Below are 19,784 nucleotides of genomic sequence, written 5' to 3'. Positions count from 1 at the left end.
GCATCTGTCAGATGGACTTGGAATATGGTCAAAGTCTTTACAGTTCCCCAAAGCTCCTTGAACAAAATTATATCTATCTTTTTTTTTCTTCTCTTATCAGATGGTTATTCAATGAGGCTTAAACTACCTTATGCCTGGGCCATGGCTGGCACCCCCTGTGATTTGTTGCTGAGTTTCTCTTGCTGTTGTAGTGATCCCTGCAATTTGAGTGGTGTTCCAAAGCCTTGAAAAACGTAAGGAAACTCACCACCCACCCATGTGAGTTACGCATAGCTTGCCTATTGTGCCTCTCTGATAAAGGCTTTTCTAACATTTTTTAAAAAATTGGCAATGATGGAAAATGAGGCTGTTCAGGAGAAGCAATGGCCCAAAAGTTGCCCGACATGTGGCCGAGCAAGAAGAATCAGACTGGCTTAGTAGTTGAGAATATGGGTTTCCAAGTTGGTAATTGTAGGTTCCAACACGCAGTCCACCACTGTGTGGCACTAGGAAGGTTACTTCCTAGGCTACTCCCTAGCCTCTCTGGACTTCCTTTCTTTATGTAAAATAGGGATAGTCATTGTACCTCAAAAAGTTATTCTGTGGACCACATGAAAAAACTCAGGCAAAGTTATTAATGCTGAACCATGCCAAGTGCTCAGTGAATGTCACCTGTAATCTACAGCTAAAATGATGAATCGTAGGCTGGAAGGTACCTTAGCCATCATCTACCCACTCCTTCTTCTTACAGCTGAGCATGAGACACTCAAGAGTGGTCCACAGTCACTCAGCCAGCAGATGACAGCAGCTTCTGGTAGAAGGAAGGTCTCCTGACTCCTAACCCAGCATGCCTCTCTCTTAGTTGCAGACCCTAGACCTCCCATCCTATTCTAATGGTGGTAGAAGGTGGTGATACACTAGTTATGATTACATAGTCATTCATCCAATAAATAATTATTGAGCGACGCAATGACAAGAACACAGATCCTATACTGAGCAATCCTGCTGTATTATAGGGGAAATAAATATGCACCAGTAACTAAAATTCAGACTACTATAAATACTTGTTAAATAAGGATTTTAAAAAGTGCTATGGAGGGCAGAGAAAAGAGGCTTCATAAAGCAGAATGGTAAGGTAACAGTGATTATGTATTGGGCTCCTGTTATGTGCTAGGTACAATGGGACATACACGCTGTAAGAGCAGGAACTGTCTTTTACTTATTTTCACATATCCAGCACCCTGCATAGTGCAAGCATGTGGTAGGTGGCCAACAGATATTTATAGGGGGAATGAGTGATCCAGGCTTCTGTCTTCTATCAGTAGTCTACAGGTCATCATGAGGACTAGCTGGCAGTACCACTATCTCTTCTTCTCCTTCCTCTGCTGCTTGTTGCTTTCTTGTTCAGTGCCTGGGAGTGCCCACAGCAGGACAGTAGCCCTCAGAAGTTAGCCCTGTGGTGGGCACCACAATTGCTCTGCCTTATGGAGGACTCTGCTCATAAGTATCTAACTTCTCCCCAGGAGCCATCCCCTCCTTTCCACCAAAGCCCTTGTGTCCTGTACCCCAAGCCCACAGCTCTCAGCACTATGCTAATCTGATCAATGATTCCATTTTGTTGTGTTGTTGCCTGGCTCGGCTGCTCTGTTAGGAAGTAAGCTGAGAGGTGTGATCTGATTTCTAGTGGGTTCTGCTACTTTGTCTGGAGGATTGAGAGGAACTGTGTGGGTAGATTTATTTCTCAAATAATCTTCCCCTGAAATCTGGGTTGGCTGTCTTTGTGGAACAAATGGATACCGTCAGTGTATTGATTTGGCCTTTGCCCCTTTCCTGGTGGACAGTGTCTATGCCCTCACTGCTCTGCTCTCTAGGGTACTGTGAGACAATTTAGAGCCATTTCTAGGAAACCCACTCTTCCCTTTGGCATTTTGGAGAAATAAAATTTTTTATTGAAGTATAATCAACATACAATATTGTATTAGTTTCATGTGTACAACATGGAAAAATATTTTTGACATGAGCACAAAATAATGGTGTTGCAATACCCCAGATACAAGTCTGGTTGTGTGGTTTACAGGAGTCCATGGAAAATAATTTGGTGGAATAATGTGGGCTTTTATTTCTAATGGAGGTTCCTTGTCTTCTGGGAATCTTGCTAACTGGTTGGGCTTTTCAGTGATTTGTGGGTGGTATAGAAAGGGGAGCATTCTGATTTTTCTCTTGTTCTGCAATGAGAGAGGAATGCAGGCTCAGAGAATTTTCTTTCACTCTAGTACTTAGGTTACTGCTGTCAGGGGCACTATGTATTCCTCATGTGGGAGGTTTGGGGAAGCAGAAATTGCTCAGAAGTGTCAAGTTTGGGTAGCATAATCAATTTTAAAAGAAATAACCTTTAGATTATTTTTGGATTTTTATTATGAAATTATACATGTTTACTAGAGAAAAAACTTTCAGTAATAAGATTAAACAAAATCAAGAAAGAATTATTGGGGATCCCTGGGTGGCGCAGCGGTTTGGCGCCTGCCTTTGGCCCAGGGCGCGATCCTGGAGACCTGGGATCGAATCCCACGTCGGGCACCAGGTGCATGGAGCCCGCTTCTCCCTCTGCCTGTGTCTCTGCCTCTCTCTCTCTCTCTCTCTCTCTGTGACTATCGTAAATAAATAAAAATTAAAAAAAAAGAAAGAATTATTAAAACACTAGCAATGTTAACAGCTTATAGATATTTAGCTTTCCAGATTTAGCATGGCCATCTTTCAGAGTCAGAGGACAGAAGTGGCATAACTCCTTCTTACCATTGATTAAAAGTAGCCAAGGCTGAGGTGCCCAGCTGGCTCAGCCAGATAAGCATGCAACTCTTGATCTCAGGGTTGTGAGTTTGAACCCTATATTGGATGTAGAGATGACTTAAAAATAAAATCTTAAAAACAATCAGGGCTTCTTTATGTGAATTGAAGTTAATAATGAAAATATCTTGTATACCTTACTGAATTTATGAAACATATTTAAGTATACTGTCTTATTTAATCTTATAATAGACCTTATAATTTAGGTTGTGAATATTCCTATTTGTAATAAAGAAAAAACCCAAAACTGAGATTCAGAAAGGTATAGTGACTTCCTCCAATTAAATAACAGGTAAGTGGCAGAGCTGCAACTTGTATTGAGGTCTTTTGATTTCAGAACTAAAGTGTAATTTACTAGGTTCCAGGCATCTTACCATTTTATTGGGGCCCTATGTATCAATCAGTAACTGCTACAATAATGCTGTGTGATAAACCACCTCGAAATTCAGTAGCTCAAAACTAGTATTTGTGCTATCATTTATTGGTCCACCGATTTACTGAAGTTAGCTAATCTAACCTGGCCTCATCTGGGTGGCTCTGCTTCAGGCTTCAGGTTGACTGGATTTGGCTTAATATGGGTTTCCAAGTTGGTAATTGTAGGTTCCAACACACAGTCCACCACTGTGGACTTAGCCTACGTCTTAGGTTTACATCTGTTTCATATATACTTAGTCTGATTACCAGATAAAAGAGGATGCTCTTCTCATGGCAGATCATTAGAATACAAGACCTATGATGAAACATGTAAACACATAGGGAAAGTCCCTATTCCCACCATATCTGGTAAAATTCCATTGGCCAGAGCAAGTCATGTGGCCATGCCCATGCAAGGAGGAAGGATATACTACCCAATGGGATGGAAGGGGGAATGATTAGTAACATAAACCATCACAATCTGGTTTTTTATTCATTTTTTTTGTGCATGCAAAATATATTCACTCCCATCTCAATACCCTGAAATATCATCTGGGCAATATCAGGTTTGATGTCTAAGATCTTGAAATTATACCAAATCCTGATATGGTTTCTGTTGACTGAAACACTTATGAAATAAAAAGACAAATTATTTGCTTTCTAACCACCTGATATACAATATTAACAGGGACAGAGTAATTGAAATAAATACTCTCAACTGCAAAAGGGAAGAGAGGCACATAGGTGGCTCAGTTGGTTAACCACCTGACTCTTGGTTTGGGCTCAGGTCATGATCTCAGGGAGGTAGGATACAGCCCCATTTTGGGCTCCCCATGAGCCTGGAGTTTCTTGGGATTTTCTCCCTCACCCTGCGCCCCTCCAGTTACTCTCTTTCCCTAATAAAATGAATAATTAAAATCTAAAAAAAAAAAAAAAAAAGGAAAGAATGGGGTAGATTTTAGTCAGTGACCCCAGCCATTCTGAAATCCTGCTGTTTATAGTATAGAAAGAATTCCTTATTGGGTAGGTATAGTCTTCTTTTACTATGCCGGGGATTGGCAACTGTACAGGGCCAGATAGTAAATGTTTTAGGTTTTGCAGGCCATATTATCTGTTGTAACATCTCAACTTTGTGTTATGGCAAAAGCATCAGTAGACAATATATCAATGTATGGGTGGGGTTCTGTTCCAATAAAACTTTATTTGAATCAGGTGAGGTAGGCTTTGGTCTGTGGGCCATGCTTCACTGACCCCTGACTAGGCCCTAGTTCTTCTCCCTGGGTGTGGCTTACTGGTCCATTATTTTATTTTTTTTCCCATTATTCTTTATGTCTTTGGCTCCAGTGTTTTTCAACACCATGCATGGCCACTTCTGAAGAGAACTTTAAAGAGTAAGCCTTTATTTCTGGATCAGCAGCTTTTACAGCCTGCTTTCTGCTTATAGAAATCTACGAGTTAGAGTATTTTTTTTTTACATCTCAGTTTTAGAGTTAGGTTGATGGCATTTTATCAATGCAGGTATCTCAAAAATTTTATGAGTTTCCTACATTTGATTTCGGTCAACTCCATGTTTGTTACATCTAGGATTCACTTTGAGACAAATCTCCCTCATAAGACTTAATTTTGGCTACTTTGAGTTTATCAGGCCTCAGTAGGATCATGCCTTTTATATTTCTGGAAGCACTTTGTCCAGCTGAAAACTACTGATAGGCACCCCTTCAGTTCTTTCAAAACAGGTTGTAACAAAGGATGTGACAATCACATGCTTGATTTAGTCTTTGTTCTGAGGCTGATAAGATGGTAAGATAAACATAGTTTAACTTTTCAAACCTGCAAGTCCTGGAATTTCTGGGTTTTCTATGTTTTCTCTCAGTATTGCTTGCATACTGATCACTTTCCTTTACAAACTCAACTTTGTCTTGCAATACCTTCTCCAGCTAGTAATAATCAAATTACACTATCAACATTCTGCCTTGACACTTTCTTGTCCAATGTTTCAAGTTCATTAAGCAGATTTCTGTCCTCCACGTTATCACAGATGAGTCTGGCCAAGTGCTTCATCACTAAATAACATGGATGGCATGTTTCCAGCTTTCTATAACACTTTCCTCATCATCTGCTGCCTAATCACCAAACTACAGTCACATGTTTTAGGTTCTCATTATGACAGTACTCTACTTCTGATACCAATTTCTGTGTTGGCCAGCTATTGCTGCAATAACGCTGTATAATAAACTACCCTAAAACTCATGACTTACAATAACAAGCACTTAATCTCACATTTGCAGGTCTGTTGTTGGATTGTCATTCAGCCGATCTAGGCTCAGTTCAGCAAAGGGGCTTGTTTTAAGTTGCACATGATTGGAGTTGGCTCCAGGCTGTTCTGGGATCAGGTCTTTTCCATAGGAGTTAGTTTTCAGTTCAGAATCATGCAGGGGACAAGCTCTTCTTATTGCTTATCAGTGGAGTACTCTAAGTGAACCACACAACACATTTAAAGCTTGTGCTTGCATCATATCTACTAACTTCCCAGTGGACAGAGCCGATTATATGCCAAGTTTCCTTTCAAGAAATTGATGTCCAAAAGAGAAGGAAAAGAAGTAGACATTTGTTAAATTTATCAAATTACTCAAGGCATCTGGTTTTTCAATTTACTCCTCACCACAACTTTGTGCCCAAGTTCTAGCCAATGGGATGCAAGTGATATATATCACTTCTGGATTGTATTCATAAAATAAATGTGCATGTTCTCCGACTGCTCCTTCCACCTGCTGCTGTCTGAAATGTGACACAGGAGGTCAAGGAGCCACTTTGATCCCCCAAATGGAAGCTGTGTGTTTATGATGGCAGGCTGCCTTCCTAGTCCTTGACTATTATGTAGAAGAGGAACTTTGATCGTGTTTAAATAATATTTTTTCTATCTTTGTTACAGCAGCTTAGAGTGTACATAATGATTCTTCTAGATTGTTACACAGTAGGGGAAAAACTATCATGTTTAAACTACTTCCTTTTGGGTGCCTTTGTTAAGGGAACTTTGCTCCTTCAAGAGATTATACTGCTACTATTTTTTTTAATTTATTTTTTATTGGTGTTCAATTTACTAACATACAGAATAACACCCAGTGCCCGTCACCCATTCACTCCCACCCCCCGCCCTCCTCCCCTTCTACCACCCCTAGTTCGTTTCCCAGAGTTAGCAGTCTTTACGTTCTGTCTCCCTTTCTGATATTTCCCACACATTTCTTCTCCCTTCCCTTATATTCCCTTTCACTATTATTTATATTCCCCAAATGAATGAGAACATATAATGTTTGTCCTTCTCTGACTGACTTACTTCACTCAGCATAATACCCTCCAGTTCCATCCACGTTGAAGCAAATGGTGGGTATTTGTCATTTCTAATAGCTGAGTAATATTCCATTGTATACATAAACCACATCTTCTTTATCCATTCATCTTTCGTTGGACACCGAGGCTCCTTCCACAGTTTGGCTATCGTGGCCATTGCTGCTATAAACATCGGGGTGCAGGTGTCCCGGCGTTTCATTGCATTTGTATCTTTGGGGTAAATCCCCAACAGTGCAATTGCTGGGTCGTAGGGCAGGTATATTTTTAACTGTTTGAGGAACCTCCACACAGTTTTCCAGAGTGGCTGCACCAGTTCACATTCCCACCAACAGTGTAAGAGGGTTCCCTTTTCTCCGCATCCTCTCCAACATTTGTTGTTTCCTGCCTTGTTAATTTTCCCCATTCTCACTGGTGTGAGGTGGTATCTCATTGTAGTTTTGATTTGTATTTCCCTGATGGCAAGTGATGCAGAACATTTTCTCATATGCATGTTGGCCATGTCTATGTCTTCCTCTGTGAGATTTCTGTTCATGTCTTTTGCCCATTTCATGATTGGATTGTTTGTTTCTTTGGTGTTGAGTTTAATAAGTTCTTTATAGATCTTATACTGCTACTATTGATGTTTGTTGAAGAGATTAAGTGAGATAATATGAAAAAAAAAAGGAACCTAGCAGACTTTCTGAATAAATGGCACTTGTAATAATAACATACCATATTAAAAATATAAACATTTAATATAATGTATAAAATTCAATTAACTCAGTTAATATAATATAATAAATGTTATAATTACTACTGATCAAGTACTGGCCATATTCAGTGCAGATTAGCTAGTTCTCTTGAACTATAAATACATCTAAGTCCCTGGGGAGCTCCTCTTTCTTCTGTCTCCATCCCCCGCAATGTAGTAGTAGTAGCTTCTAACATCTCCTTCAGTTGTGGCCCACTCAGATTTCAACTAGTATGTTCATAAATAGTCATGAGAAGAGTGAAGAGTTAGAGGTGTTTGAGTGGGAGATCTCAGGCCTTGAGTGAGATGTGTTGAGTGTGGTTGGGGTATTTAATTGGTTTCCAAAATAAAGGGGAAATGTGATGTATTCTGTCCCCTTGGCACCATATTTTCTGAACTTTTAAAATATGGTTCAATCCTTGCCAGACTCCTCTCAAATGCATGTAGGTGGTTCAAGGAAAATTCATCACCATTTCTGGAAAAACAGCCTTACATTTAATAGCCTATGGACAGAAGATCAATAATGTTCTCTATGCAGAGGAAGAATAGTATATTTTCATTATATATTCAGGGTTTATAGGGAGATGTCATGAGACTGGCAAAAAAAAGTGGCTTTAGTGCCTCAAAGAAAAACCGTCCTTCGTTCCTTCAACGAGCACTTACTGAGCATTCTCACAAGTCAGGTGCTTACTGGGGATACAGTAATGAAATGCATGTATTTTCTACCTGCAAAGAGCTCACTGTCTAGCAGTTGCAAGAAGGCAGTATATGTAATGCTTAAGAGAATGGACTATGGGGCAGCCCAGGTGGCTCAGTGGTTTAGCGCCGCCTTCAGCCCAGGGTGTGATCCTAGAGACCTAGGATTGAGTCCCACGTCAGACTCCCTGCATGGAGCCTGCTTCTCCCTCTGTGTCTCTGCCTCTCTCTCTGTTTCTCTCATGAATAAATAAATAAAATCTTAAAAAAAAAAGAGAATGGACTATGGAGTCAGTTTAATTGGCTTCAAATCCTGACTTTGATCCTTATGACCTTGGGTGATTCACTTCACAGATTTGTGCCTCCATTGCTTCTTCTGTCATATGGAAATAATAATGTTAATGTATTTCATAGGGTTGTTGTAAGTATCAAATAGGTTCAGATAGATAAAGCACTTAGAACACTGCCAGGCACATGGTAAGTACCTCTTATGTATTGGCCACTAGTATCGACTGGACTGTAAGCTCTGTCAGGTCAGGGTATCTTGTCTGCTTTGTCGCTGCTATATCTTTGGTGGCCAGACTTTGGCCTTGTAGGCATTCAATAAATATTTGACTGAACTTGTGGATATTCAATAAATATTTGTTGAATGAATAGATGATTGGCATAAGCTTTTTGTTCCTTGCAGACCCTCTATCCTCCAAAGAAAGGGTAATATTTATTGAGCATTTACTATCCTTCGAACTCAATGTTAATGGATCATTCAGTCCTCCACAAGCTTTATGAATTTGCTAGCATCACATTTTACAGATGGGAAAACTGAGGCTCAGAGGGATTAAAGTAACTGGTAGGAAGTAACACAGATGCTGATTTGAGAGATTTAGGATTTGAACATAGTACGTTTTGGTTCAGATGCTGGTGCTATTGAACACCTGCCCTGTCCCTATGCCCTGTTGTCTCTGTAGATGGCCAAGTTGATGGCTCCATTGGTGCTTTCACATGCACCAACTGTGTTTCTTTGTACAGGTGTCATCTGCAGCATGCAGATGGACCTGGACACAACAGGAAAGAAAACACATAGAAACCTGCATTTGGCATCTTGGCAGCTGTGTAGTCTTCACATGGTTTATCAGCTCAGAACTAGAGAGTGAGCTTTGGCTCTTGGGTGCTGAATGGCTCATTGACTTGGCTGCTCCTGTCTTCCTTTATGTTCAGGAAACAGAAGATACAGTTGAACTTTGAGCTAATGGGTCTGTTCCATTCATTATTTACTCAGGACAGTGTTTTATCATGGAAGCTCCTAAGTGTTTGACAAAGAAGAAAGCATCTCATTAGTGTCTGAGAGGGTATAAGGTAGGCAGATGGTGCTATTTTCTTCTTTTCTTGGACAGAAGCACAAATATCTCAGGGAGTGTGGCAGAAGAGTAAATTCTGGAGACTCAGGAAGCCAGTGGGATAATCCCCTTCCCTGTTTCCTTACCCTTTGTTAAATGTAAAATAAAACCCTTTCTACCCATCTGCTGTAATGCAAGTGCTCTTAAGTTGGTATTTACATGCAGTACAGTTCTAAAAGGGCAAGAGAGAGCTAGAGTTCTTAGATGTACCTTGATATACATTCTTGACTTAGTAGCTGCCCTCAGCCCTGTGGATGGGATGGGCTGGCATCTATAGGTGATGTGGCACCTTTAATCCTTGGCAAGTGGACATTGCCAGTGATGTATGCATGACAAGATGACATATAGTGTCAGAAAAACTGTACTTAATTAAATCTAGTCCTTCCATCTCCAGGAACCAATGGCTGAAAGAACCATGACCTGATTAGTTAATAATATCCCTCCTGTTGAATGGGAAGTAAGAACAATTACAATAATAGTAACCACTGTGGTAATAATAGGTAATATTTACTGAATACTTCTGTATGGCTGCATAGAGCTAAATGCTTTGCATGCATTATCTAATTTAGTCATCAAAACAATCTTATGAGGTTTTCATGTAACAAAAATTAAGCACCTGCTATATGTTGTTTAGTGTTTTAGGCATTTGGGATAGATCAGTGAACAAAACAGCAGGAGAGAATAAACAATAGATATAACAAATGAGTTTTACGGTATGTTAGAAGGTGATAAGTGCTATGCAAAAGGAAAAAGTAGAGCAGAGGAAGTGGTATTGGAATATACAGACAGTTTTCAATTTTAAATAAAATAGTCATGGAGGAGGTGATGTTGGATCAAAAACTTAACAGAAGTGAGAGTGAACAGGACAGGGAGCTGGAGGGCACTATTAGCAAAGGCCAGAGATGAGAACCTGCTGAGTACTTTCAGGGAATGGGGGTCGGGGGTGGTGGAGAGCAGAGCACTGGGAAGTGAATGAGGGAGGAGAGTGGGAACTGGTGTGGGAGAGGTAATGGAGGGCACAGATAGTGTAGGAATGGATTGAGGAGCCATTGGAGACTGTGGGCAAAAGAATGCTATGATCTGACTTCCTCTGGCTGCTGGAGTAAGTTATTAGTTTATCATTCCTGTTTCATAGCTAAAGGAATTGGGATGTAGATGGGCTTGGTAACCTGTCCAGGGTGACAGAGCTAGTAAGTGGAAGGAAGAACGGGACAGACTCCCAGGTCTGCCTGACTTCAAATTTCATGCTTTTAACGACTAGAATCTTACCTGTTTAATATGATCAAAACCATCCTTTCTTGCAAACAGATAATTTTCTTTTAATCCTCATGTCTTCTCTCTGCTACATCTGCCCCTCCTCTCCTTGTCCAGCTGTGCTAGGATATGGTCATTTTTGGTTCAGTCTTATAAAAAGCTTTAATCTCTTGCTATTAATGCATCCCCTCACCTGTTTTTTTTAATTAAAAAGTTTTTATTATTGCTGTTGGCATACAATGTTATATTAGTTTCAGGTGCATATAATAGTGATTTGACAATTCTATACATTCCTCAATGCTCACCATGATAAGTGTAGTTACCATTTCCTGGTTTTTTAATTTATCAATTAATCTGATACTAAGAATTCCATGAGATTCCATTGCTTTCTTTTGTTACTTCACTGAGGGATTAGTGTGTGCCCACTTTGGAACTAGAAGAGTGATTCCAGGCATTGGACACTCTTAACATCCTCTTCAGTGGCCCCAGGAGTTGATGGCAGAGGGATCATAGCCACTCAGTGGGAAACTGGGGGCTCTATTTCATTTCTTTTCCTGGAACTAGCACTTCTATCTCAGTAGGGGCCCCTTTAATGAATCAATTAAGGAGGGTATTATTATTGGAAGTCGTTTTCAGCCCAATTAAGACCTTGCGACATGTCAGCTGGGATAATAAAAGTGAGTTAAGTCTCAATTTTTCTTTATTAGGGTGTTTATTAGAAGATTGAAATGTTCATTAGGTGGAGTAAAGTGATACAGTCATCTTTCGCTCATCAGAAGCACAATGGGACCTGTGTTGTACTCAGGGTTAATGTGGTGGCCTTTTTCTTTAAATACATAGAGCTGAGTTCTAACTCTGCTTCTGCTGCAGGTAAAAATAAATGTGTGAGGTTCACGCTCAGTTTGGAGAATTTTCTTTTGCTTCATGTGATCATGGAAAAACTATGTCTGCATGCTTAGGAGTAAGATAGTGGGTCAATATTTGGAATACTGATGAGCCACGCATGAGGTTTGGGGGAGTGGAAGTTCATGCCAGACCCCGGGATTAGCCCAGAGATTAATAAAATAATAGATTTTGGTAAACTTTACAATTTTTGTCACTAAAATTTTTCAATCATAGAGAAAAATATAAGGAGTAAATTGTTAACACTCATATATCCTCCCAGCCTTATCAAATTTTATCATCTCCCCTATATTTACTTCCATTTTTTGTTTAACATTATGGATATAGTTGAAGGCTATTGTGTAATCCTCCCTATACCCACTACTTACCCCCACCTCATTCCCAAGAGTCAACTGCTCTCCTGGATTTGGTATTTATCATCCCTTACAGGTTTTTATACCTTTATTCCACATACTGCATGTGTACATTTATAAGAGCACAAAGTATTGCTTGCTCTCAAGCTCTGTATAAATTTTAGCATGGAGTGTATGTATGCCTGAAGCTTCCTTTTATTCATATAATATTTTGTTTTTAAGATTTATCCATGTTAACATAATCAAGTTTATTTTCTTTGTTGTATGCATATTTACCTCAATTAATGTATCCATTTTCCTATTGATGAACTTTCAAGATGTTTCCAATTTTTCCTGATGACAGATAATACTACAGTAAACTTCCTGGTATATGTTTTCTTGTATACACTTGCAAGAATTTATTTCTCTAGGCTAGGGTTTCTCAAACTCAATAAAAGGAAGAGATGCATTTTATGTTTTAATTTAGTAACATGCACATTTGCATAATCATGTACACAGATACCACAAATAAAAGTTTTATGGAAACAATACATCCTTATATCCTTGAAGCACTGTGATATACACATTGATATCTATCCCATTCTGTCATAGTCTATCCTTTCTAACCTACTTATTCCTTTTCCTATTCTATTTTGTGAGTGTGTGTGCACGTGCACGCATATGTGTGTCTTATAAAATTGATACCATTAAAAAACACTGTTCTGTAATATATTACCAAGAAGTGAGAACTTTGGTCATCTTGGATTTTACTTAGATATTGATACAGTTGTTCCCCCTAAATGGTATACTCTTTATTCTAAAATTTCTGGGTGTTTTGTTTTAGGTGTATCTGTTTTAAGCAATAATAGTCGTGTTTAAAACAAATTCCAATATGCTATTCTTCGATATTTTCTTGAAAGTTTAATCTGTATATACACATAGTGGTATATTTGGACTTACTTTAATGTTTTCATTTTGTGTTTTTATCATTTTTTCCCTTCCTTTTATTTTTTTTTTCCCTTCTTGCCTTCTGTGGATTGATCAATTTTCTTTATTTCCACCATCAACTTCTTATATTACTTCTGTTGGCTTAGAAGATTAAGACTGTGCTCCTGCTCTTTTATCATTCACTTCCTTTACCCTTTTAAAAAAAAAACACAGTTGACTAGAAGCATTTATAAATGCTAAATAATTTTATCCTTCTTTTGAACATAATATGGACCTAGTACCCTTTTCTAATGAGTACAACTCTTGTACCCTGTTTCATTATTGTTGTCTAAAGTGTGACTTTACCAGCTTTTTTTTTTTTTTTACAGAAAAAAGTGTTATTAATGTTTATGGCCAATAGTTAATTATTGACTTAAATTATTTTCTGTTCTCATTTTTAGTTTCCCACATTGCCATGATTCTCTTCTGTGTTCATTTCTGTTCTTGTTGAAGTACATCCTTTTTTTTTTTTTAAATATGGATTTTTAAAAAATTTTTATTTATTTATGATAGTCACACACACAGAGAGAGAGAGAGAGGCAGAGACACAGGCAGAGAGAGAAGCAGGCTCCATGCACTGGGAGCCCAACATGGGATTCGATCCCGGGTCTCCAGGATCGTGCCCTGGGCCAAAGGCAGGCGCCAAACCGCTGCGCCACCCAGGGATCCCGAAGTACATCCTTTTGTGCATTTTTTAGTAAGGAGATACATAGGATATATTTTTTGCCCTTTTGTGACTAAAACTTGCCTTTGTTTTGTTTCCACTCTTGAACAGTATTTTAACTGGGTCTATAATTCTAGGCTGACATTGTTTCCTCAGCTTTTCAAAGACATAACCCCATTGTCATCTATCCTCTTTGTTGCTTGTGAGAAGTCTTCTGTCATTCTAAATGTCATTCCTTTGTAGGCTTTCTCACTTTTCTTTTGGTAGCTTTGAAGTATTTTTCTCTCGTTTCTTCCTGATGTTCTGCAGGTTTACGAGTGTTGGATATGGATTTAACTTTATTTTTCTTGCTTAGCAGTCACAGTGCAGTCTTGAGTTGGTGACTCTTGCATCACTCATTTTGGAAAATTCTTAGTTGTTATTTGTTCTGGAATAGCATTAGAAATCTCTCATTCCAGGAGGTGCCTGAATGGCTCAGTTGGTTAAGCATCTGACTCTTGATTTCAGCTTTGGTCAAAATTGCAGGGTTGTGAGATCCAGCCATGCATTGGGCTCTGTGCTCAGTGGGGAGTATGCTTGGGATTCTCTCCCCCAGCCCCTGCCCCCACTTCCACATGTGTGGGCTCTCTCTTTCTAACATAAAAAATCTTTTTTTTTAAAAGAAAGAATGTGGAAAACCCAAAAGACTAAACCCCAAAATTGCTAGAACTCATACAGCAATTCAGCAATGTAGCAGGATACAAAATCAATGCACAGAAATCAGTTGCATTTCTATACACCAACAATAAGACTGAAGAAAGAGAAATTAAGGAATTGATCCCATTTACAACTGCACCAAAAACATAAGTTACTTAGGAATCAATCTAACCAAAGAGGTAAAGGATCTGTACTCTAAAAACTACAGACTAATGAAAGATATTGAGGAAGACACAAAGAAATGGAAAAACTTTCCATGCTCATGGATTGGAAGAATAAATCCTGTTAAAATGTCTATACTACCCAGAACAATCTACATATTCAATGCAATCCCTATCAAAATACCATTGACATTTTTCACAGAGCCAGAATAAATAATCCTAAAATTGGTATGGAACCAGAAAAGACCTGAATAACCAGATGTTGTAAAAGAAAACCAAAGCTGGTAGCATCACAATGTCTGACTTCAAGCTATATTACAAAGCTATGATCATCAAGAAAGTATGGTACTGGCACAAAAACAGACACATAGATCAATGGAACACAATAGAGAACCTAGAAACAGACCCTCAACTCTATGGTCAACTGATCTTTGACAAAGCAGAAAAGAATACCCAATGGAAAAACGTCTTTTCAGTAAATGGTGCTGAGAAAGTTGGATAGGAACATGCAGAACAGTAAACCAAACCATTCTCTTACACCACCCACAAAGATAAACTCAAAATGGATGAAAGACCTAAATGTGAGACAGGAATCCATCAAAATCCTAGGGAACACAGGTAGCAATCTTTTTTACCTTGGCTGCAGCAACTTCTTGCAAGACATGTCTCTAAAGGCAAGGGAAGCAAAAGCAAAATAAACTATTGTGACTTCATCAAGATAAAAAGCTTCTGCACAGCAAAGGAAACAGTCAACAAAACTAAAAGGCAAACTACAGAATGGGATAAGATATTTGCAAGTGACATATCAGATAAAGGGCTAGTATCTGGGATCTGTAAAGAACTTACCAAACTCAATACCCAAGAAAAGAAAATCCAGTCAAGAAATGAGCAGAAGACATGAACAGACTTTTCTCCCAAGAAGACATACACATGGCCAATAGACATATGAAAAAATGCTCCATATCACTTGTCATGATGGAAATACAAATCAAAACCACAATGAGATACCACTTTGCACCAGTTAAAATGGCTAAAATTAACAAGACAGGAAACAACAAATGTTGACGAGAATGAGAAACCCTCTTACACTGTTGGTAGGACCACAAACTAGTACAACCACTCTGAAAAACAGTATGGAGTTTCCTCAAGAAGTTAAAAATAGAGCTACTTCACAACTCAGCAATTGAAATATTGGTTATTTACCCCAAATATACAGATGTAGTGAAACTAAGGAGGCACCTGCACCCCAATGTTCATAGCAGCAATGTCCACAATAGCAAAACTGTGGAAGGAGCCAAGATGTCCTTCGACATATGAATGGATAAAGAAGATATATATATATATATGTATATATACATACATACATACATATATATACATACATATGTATATATAATGGAATATTAGCCATCAGAAAGTATGATGACCTACCATTTACATCAAAGTGGATGGAACTGGAGGGTATTATGCCAAGTGAAGTAAGTCAATCAGAGAAGGACAATTAAAGGACAATTACCATATGGTTTCACTCATATGTGGAATATAAGAAATAGTGCAGAGGACCATAAGGGAAGGGAGGGAAAACTGAATGGGAAGTCATCAGAGAGGGAGACAAACATTGAGAGACTCTTATCTCCAGGAAGCAGAGAGGGTTGCTGAAGTGGAGGTGGGTGGGGGGATGAGGTAATTGGGTGATGGGGCATTAAGGGCACATGATGGGATGAGCACTGGGTGTTATACACAACTAATGAATTATTGAAAGCTATATCTGAAACTAATGATGTACTATATGTTGGCTAATTAAATTTAATTTAAAAAAAGAGAAATCTCTCATTTCATTTTCTATATTTATTAACTGCTTTTAATTTTTGTTGCCAAAATAAGTCTACTTAATATCTGTCACCACACATAGTTACAAAATCTTTTTTCTTGTGATGGAAAGTTTTACTCCTTTAGAAACTTTCAAATAGGAGTGCATGGGTGGCTCAGTCAGTTACATATCTGCCTTTGACTCAGGTCATGATCCCAGAATTGAGCCCCATTTTGGGTTCCCTGATCAGTGGGGAATCTCCTTGTCCCTCTCCATCTGCCCTACTTGTGCTGTCAAATAAATTAAAAATATTTTTTAAAAAAGAAACTTTAAAATACATAGTTAAGTATTATTAGCTATCATCAAGCTAAACATTACATTTTTAGGACTTATTTTATAGCTTGAAATCTATACCTTTTGAACTTCTCATCCATTTCTCCCTTCCCCCTTATCCCACTGCCTCTGGTGACCACCAGTCTGTTCTATGAGTTCTTTTTCTTTTTCTAAAGATTCTATATGTAAGATTATATGGTATTTGTTATCCATGTTATCACAAATGGCAGGATTTCTTTCTTTTTTATGGCCAAATAATTCCATTTTATGTATATATCACATTTATTTATCCATTTACCTGTTGATGGACACTCAGGTTGTTTTCATATTTTGGCTATTGCAAATAAAATGCAAGGAACATGGGGCTGCATATATTTTCAAATTAGTGCTTTCATTTTCTTCAGAGAAATACTCAGAAGTCGAATTATTTCCCACAGTGGTTGCATCAGTTTACATTCCCACCAATAATGCTCAAGGGTTCCGTTTTCTCCATATCTTCATCAAAAATTATTATTCCTTATCTTTTTGATAATAGCCATTCTAATGGTTAGGCCTCATTGTGGTTTTGATTTGCATTTTCCTGATGATGAATGACGTTAAGCATCTTTTCATGTACTTGCTGGCTAATACGTATATCTTCTTTGAAAAAATGTCTCTTCAGCTGCTCTGTCCCTTTTTAAAATCAGATTATTTGCTATTGAGTTGTATGACTTTAAATAATTTGGGTATCAGTCCCTCATCAGATGTATGATTTGTAAATATTTTTCCCCATTTGTAGATTGATTTTTCATTTTATTGAAAGTTTCCTTTGCTATGTAGAAACGTTTTAATTTGATGTAATCCTACTTGCTTATTTTTGTTTTTGTTGCCTTTGCTTTTGGTGTCAAATCCAGAAAATCATGACTGTCAAGACTGATGTCAAGGAGCTTACTGCTTGTATTTTCTTGTAGAAATTTTATGGTTTTAGGTCTTATAGTCATGTTTTTAATCCATTTTGAGTTATTTTTTTCCATATGATGTAAGACAGTGGTCTAGTTTTACCCTTTGCATGTCTGTCCAGTTTTCCCAACATCATTTATTGAAGAGATTGTCCTTTCTCTATTGTATATTCTTGGTTCCTTTGTCATAAATTAATTGACCATATATGCATGACTTTATTTCTGGACTCCCTGTTCTGTTCCATTAATCTATGTGTTTGTTTTTATGCCAATATCTTATTGTTTTTATTACTCTTTGTAATACAGTTTGAAAGCAGGAAGCATGATGCCTTTAGCTTTGTTCTTCTTTATCAAGATTGCTTTGGCTTTTTGGGGGTCTTTTATGGTTCATATTAACTTTAGTATTCAAATTATTGCTTAACACTTTGATATCATGCTCATTCCATTTGTGAAATTCTGGTATGGGCTTTATGTTACTTCTGAATGGTCTGGCCTGAGAGCTTCAGGGTTCTCTTAACTCATCTAGGTTAGTGTAGTCATGTGAACTCTGTGGTTTGATATGGGTCTGAATCTCTGGAGTAACCCATTCAATGGCTGTGACATCTCGGGTAAGTTACATAAATTCTATGTCTTAGTTTCCGCATGTGTAAAATGGAGATACTAACTGAACTGGTCACAAGAATTTATTGTATGGATTAAATGAGATAATATCTATGAAGTACTTACTTTAGTTTCTTGACATGATATGCTCTCACTAAAAAAAAAAATGATGGCTAAAAATAAATAAAATAAAATAAATAAATGATAGTTATAATAACTATTCTTCCATTTGCAGATGACCCTCCACATGGTCTAGCTGGTTGAGAAGATTGCTGGAGAACTGTTCTGATTATAAGATGGGGACAAGCAAAGGGCAATTGTAAGGAAACCAACAGAGTGAGGAAAATTTAGGGAAAAGAAAGTAACAAAGGGATGTCCTCTAATGCATTCATCTCCTAAATTTTACTAATTCTTCTAACATGAGAGGCTTTTTCATATTCTACAGGTAGCAGTTAATAGGAAAAAATGACATTCTAGTTCTATTAGACCAAAACTTGAAGCTTAAATCTAAAGGCAGTGGGGGATGGTGGAAAGAGCACTGTTTTTGGTAAAGAAAGATCTGGGTTTGAATCAGGCTCTACTTCTTTGGATCAATCATGTTTCATGCTACTTCTTGAAGCTTTAGTTTCCTTATCGGTAAAATGTAAATGGTAGTCCTGCTGCTTAGGGCCCTAATGAGGACAAAATGAGATAATGTGTGGGTAAATGCAAGATAGCTAACAAGTGCTCAGTGATATTGTAAAAAGAGAAAGTCGAGTGATTGGATAACTTACGCCCAAAGCACTGCCTCCCTGGATCTCAACTTCAACTCATATTTGTATAACTCCACCTGTAGGCTGGCTCCCCTCCACTTCTCTAAAATTTCTGTTGGTAGGAACCAATATAGGGATGTTGTAAGTTGGTAAAGAAGTGTGGTAAAGGTGGAGCCCCATTTCACATCTGTATGCTGGATACTGCTCTGTTGGAAAAATGGTGCTGCATCAGGTTTTGTGTGTTCAGAGATGGGAATGATCCATGGACATCCCGAAGACTTGTAGTCAGAGTGCTAGGCATTGAGGCATATGGTGTATCCTATTTTCTCTCTGAGGTTTTTTCTTTCCTAATGTCAAATTCGATTAGGATTCTTCTCAGTACTGTTCCTTACAGGATTTTTACCCTCCCCTCTATCTTAGCTTTCCCTCAGTTTTCTAAGTCTCCTGTTTAATTTCCTTTGCATTGAAGAGCACACAGAGGGTTGGGGAGGGGGGATAGACCTCTGTGAACATCCAGGAAAGGGACCCTTTCATGGTCTTTGAACAGGGAGCGTGCCAAGTTCTTATTCAACTATTTCTCCCTTCCATTGTATTCCTGATTCTAGTGTGTTCTTACTGCAGTATACCTGTCTGGTGCTATTTCCAAAGGGAGTTATGTGATCCTATTTCAACCCTAACCCTAGCCCCAAACTTTTTCTCAGAATCTTCAACACAAACTTTCTCTACTTATAAACAGGACATGCTATATGTGCCAGGGGGTATATAGAGGGGGATGCTAGGGATGAGGCATCAACAGTTCAAAGGTTGGACACCATTTTGAAAGAGGATGGTTGAAGGACACGACTTTAGAAACTAAGGCATTCACACCTATTAATGCAAGTGAGAAACTGTCAAAATAAGTGCTTCCCCAAATTAGCTATGTATCAGAATATTCTGGGTAACTTGTTTT

General features: G+C 38.3%; 1 long non-coding RNA gene across 2 annotated transcripts in view; it reads left to right on the top strand.

Annotated features, from left to right (window-relative positions):
* Positions 1 to 18,577, top strand: part of LOC144316196 (uncharacterized) — an 82,342-nt gene extending 63,765 nt beyond the window's left edge. For both annotated transcript variants that reach the window (XR_013382051.1, XR_013382050.1), the window contains exon 5: positions 18,319 to 18,577. This is a non-coding gene — a long non-coding RNA (uncharacterized LOC144316196). The remainder of the gene's footprint in view (positions 1 to 18,318) is intronic.
* Positions 18,578 to 19,784: the final 1,207 nt, after the last annotated feature.

Source organism: Canis aureus, chromosome 6 (assembly GCF_053574225.1).
Source record: "Canis aureus isolate CA01 chromosome 6, VMU_Caureus_v.1.0, whole genome shotgun sequence".
Taxonomy (NCBI): Eukaryota; Metazoa; Chordata; class Mammalia; order Carnivora; family Canidae; genus Canis; species Canis aureus.
The sequence above is the reverse complement of the archived record's forward strand: the minus strand, read 5'-3'. Positions and strand labels throughout refer to the sequence as shown.